A 4423-nucleotide genomic window follows, 5' to 3' on the forward strand; every position below is an offset into this window, starting at 1 on the left:
TAGACTCAGCTTAAAAATATCTCTTTTTCAATTGAGAGAGCTTTGGTTGAGTGTAACTTGTTAATATTGAAGGTGGGAACATATGTATGTGAGACATATATACCTGTGCATATGTAGAGAGGTGAACATAGGGAATGTAGAGACAACTAATACAAATTAGAACATATACAGTGTAGACAAACAAGAGAAAATACTAGCACACTGGCTGGCTCCTGGAAGAGTACCTCAGGCTATTTACCTGTCCTTATTATCTCTCCTCAGCATCTGCTTTTGTGTGCAGTTAGTGCTGTGCTAGCTGCCTCTCTGATCAGTGGCAGAGACTATCTTCTACCTGAATCACAGCCTGTTAGAGAAATTTTTATTCTACCAGGAGCAAAATATTTGCTGTGATATCAGCCAATTGCTATAGAGAGGTGACAAACTATTTAAGATGATAATTTATTGAGAATCTCTATTAATGCTAGCAAAAAAAAGTAAGATGGCCTATTTTGACACTAATTTTATAGAGGTCTTGAAGCCCCAAGCAAATCCCAAAAGTGTCAGAACATGCTGATTCTGTGCCAGCAGCAGACTTACTCTGGCTATTAAGCCTGATATTAGTCATTAGCAAATTCAAAATAATGAAAGGCCTTGAAAATTAAAAAAGAAACAAAGATAGAGAATTAAATTAATACTGATACCATGGCCTTATGGACAATCAATCTGTTTATAAAGAAAGTCTGATTTACTTTTTTGATGAAATTACAAGTTTGTGGCATAAAGGAGCTTGACAGCATAAGAAATATACTTAGATCCTCCTTAAAAATATCCTACCTGAAACATGGGCTAGTGCTATGAATATAATACTCTAAATGCCCTAAACTGTCTGTATGACAAACACCAAAAATTGTTTGCCCATGGGTACTCATAAATGGTCATTTCTAGTCAAGTCCCACAGACATTTTCGTTAGAATTTAACTCTGTTCATCACTTCAAATTGAGAAGCATACATAAGATTATTTCTAGAAATAGGTGTAGATGATGAAGCAGGACACAATGGTGGGGGAAGGACGGTGACACTGAGTGACCTTGATCACTCAAGGAAGCTGGGGTCCAACTTCTTCCTCCAGCCTAGGGCATCCATGAGCACTGCTGGTTGTATGCTCCCTCAGGTGAGGTGTCACAGCCAAAACATGCTTTGATGCTAGTGCCAAGTGGGGATCAGACCTGGAAGAACCACAGCTGGAAAAGAGCCAGGCCATCCTCTCAGACTCGGGAACTGTATCCTCAGAAACATCAGCTCCTAACGGCAGTCTGACAGGTGATGGCATAGAAGGACCAGCACAGTCACCCAGGGCATCTGGGATCCTGAGTATAAAATCAGAGGAGCAGTGAGATAAATTTAGCTCTGTTGTCAACCCAGATACTAGCACGTAATTCTGGTATACACATATTTAAAGGGACTTGAAAGGCTATGGAGACTGCAGCAAGGAGCTGCCAAAATGAATTAAAGGTTGGAAAAACTGCCGTGTGCTCTGATACAGGAAGAATTTGTTAATTCTTCAAAAACAGAATGGAGAAAGATTGAGTGCCTGGGTGTAATTTCCTGTGAGGGGCAGGGGGGAATGCTTTAATACCTGGAAGTTAAATCCAAGTGCATTAAAACCAGAAACAAGAATAGACTTTTTGGCTGTGAGGTTGTTAATTGCTGGAATAAGTTACAAAAGTAAATGCTGCTTTTGCCATCATTAACTGTCTCTGAGTCAGAGAGATACCAAGTATTTTGGTGGGAACACTTTCTTTTTCCTTTCTTTCCTTTCTCCTTTCTCCTCCTTTCCCCTCCTTCCCTTCCCTTCCCTTCCCCACATCAGGATGGAATGGCAGATCTGCTCCTACACAGACTGAGCAGCTCATGGCCATGCAGCCAATGTCAGTGACATCCTGCTGAGCTTCTGGAACCAATGGCTAATTTTCAAAATGGACTGGATGTCTTCCTGAATGGTGGCTGTTACAGCAGCTGGAACAAGCTTGCTTACACGAGTGTGCTGGACCTGAACACGGATGTAAGAGACAGGTGCTGGCTGGAAGAGCATCAGGAATGTGTTTAGATATCCCGGATAGCAGTTTCCAGTGCATAACAGAGGCACATCCCCATCCAGCCTCCCACTCTTACCTGTTTACTTTAGTGCTGCTGGAAGATAAACACCCTCCTGCTTTTCTTTAGTTGCCATGTAACAGGCCCATCTATTGTCACAATCCAACCTTGTACTACACCAGGACATCTCCTTGGCTGTTTTTCTCTGCCCTCTATTAAATGTTAAGTTTCAAGTGACTTAGTAGACACTTTCAGGAAAAGGCAGACTTGCTTAAATACACTAATTTCTCTGCATATTTTTACCTATAAGTTGCAAATGTCACTCAATCTGAAGTGATAATTTTATGTTTGCACAGTAGATTTCAGGCACACTAGGGTGCATTTCAGACCTGTTGTGTTTAACTGCTAATAGGATTTGCAGCTATGTTTGTGAATTCCAGCTACCCCATTTATTTCACTGAGCTTCAAGTTTATACACTGTGAAGGACTAGAATGAAATATTAACACCATACAGCTAAACAGAGAAAGTTTGTACATTGTCCTGGACTACATTTTTCTCCATTTTCCATTGGAAAAATGACAAAGACACAAGGCTAAAAAAAACCAAACCTGTAGCAATATATGGGTTTTTGAAACCATTTTCTTTGCTTCCAAAATACCCCAGCTCTCATATAATTTATGTGGAGTATGCAATAGATTTGGAGAAGACCTTAAAATGACCCATTAATCCAAATTCAATTGGAAACTGGAATAGCTGCAGCTAATCTGTTGTCACAACAGCAGTACACAACAGTCATAGGAACAGACTGAGAAGATAATGCTGCTAGAATGTACATGTTTTCCCAGAGGATCTTCAGCCAGCTACAAACACTTTCACAGTTTTCAAAGAAATATTACAAAGATAAAAATTACACTTGAAGTATTTTCTGTATCTTCTTTATGTGAACCAAATCATTGCTTACTTTTTTAGCATTTAAATGATCATTCCATCCTGTATTTCCCCACTGGTTTTTTATTCCCTTAAGTGTATTTATATTTTTAGCATATCCCTTCATTCCCACGTATCAGCACATCGCCTACACATTAGGATTTGAAGCACAGGGTTTGTTTAAACCAGGAAAAGTCTGAACCCTAATTGGATCCGTTCTAAAGCAGAAAACAGGGTAAAGCTCTTATTAACTTGAAGTCTGTAGGCCTTTACCAAAGCTAATGAAGAAATATGTCTTTCTGTATTACAGTAAGTTTTTTTTAATCCCTTGAATATTTGTCCATACCAGACCTTGGCTCCAGAAGTATCTTTGGGTGGGAGACCACTGGAGCTTCTCCTTCTGCAGCTGCCAGCCTAGTACAAAAACTGGGGGAGGAAAGTTGGCAAGCTGTCCCTCAAGCTGGCCAGAACACATACGGAGCCACATCTTTGTCCTTTCCTGGAGGACCTGCACAGCCTGCAGTCCATATTTGTGGGTACACTCGCAGTGGTGGCAAGAAGCATGATCTGTAGTGGCCAAGAGATGCACATCTCTGTGCAGATGACACATGAGCAGCTGAGCAATGAGCGGTGCTTGGACCAAGACAGTCTGACTGACAGACATAAAACGATGGAAACCCACAAATTATCTTTGGATGTTGGATATGCCATCTGGGAAAAGTGAATCTGTCTCAATACATGGATAACCCTGTGCCTACACAACTGCTAGATAGTCTGTTGCTGATACTTTTCCAAAGGAATTTGTCCTTCGAACTGGGCCACCTTCATCTCACTGCTCCGGGAGGGGAATATGCCTGAATGTCCTACAAACCTTCATGAGCTCCCTGCTCTCATGCTGAAGGCCTCATGTGACTTCCTCTTCTGAACTTGTGTGACCTTCCTGCCAAGGCAAGGGTTTCTCTAGTGCCTGAGAAAGCCCACCATGAAAAGTGTAAGGGAGCAGACGAACCATCACCATGATGGGCATGCAAAGTTTGCAGCCATTACCAGGACTTGTAATTGTTATTTTCAGTGTGAGCAGATCCACTCCCCCCCCACATTATTTACTTAGATACAAAAGGCTAGTCTTGTCTGGTCTGGTCACATGGATGCTTCTGTATTTGTTTGCTGTGTTTTTTTCTTGTTATTCATGATTTATTCAACCCCATTCAAAGTCATAACAAAGACAGTATGTTCAGTAACTCAGATTATGGGCCATTCTCCAGGGCAATAACCCAAGACTACAAAAATTCATACAATGCCTTCTAAAAAGAGAAGGAAAAACAGCAACCTCATTATCTGGCAAGCAAGATCTATGATTTTGTTGAGACTTGCTTAAAAGAAACATTATCAGATTTTGTTTTGTCTTCTCACTAAGGAAT

Source organism: Onychostruthus taczanowskii, unplaced genomic scaffold (genome assembly GCF_017590055.1).
Source record: "Onychostruthus taczanowskii isolate IOZ18803 unplaced genomic scaffold, ASM1759005v1 scaffold58, whole genome shotgun sequence".
Lineage (NCBI taxonomy): Eukaryota > Metazoa > Chordata > Aves > Passeriformes > Passeridae > Onychostruthus > Onychostruthus taczanowskii.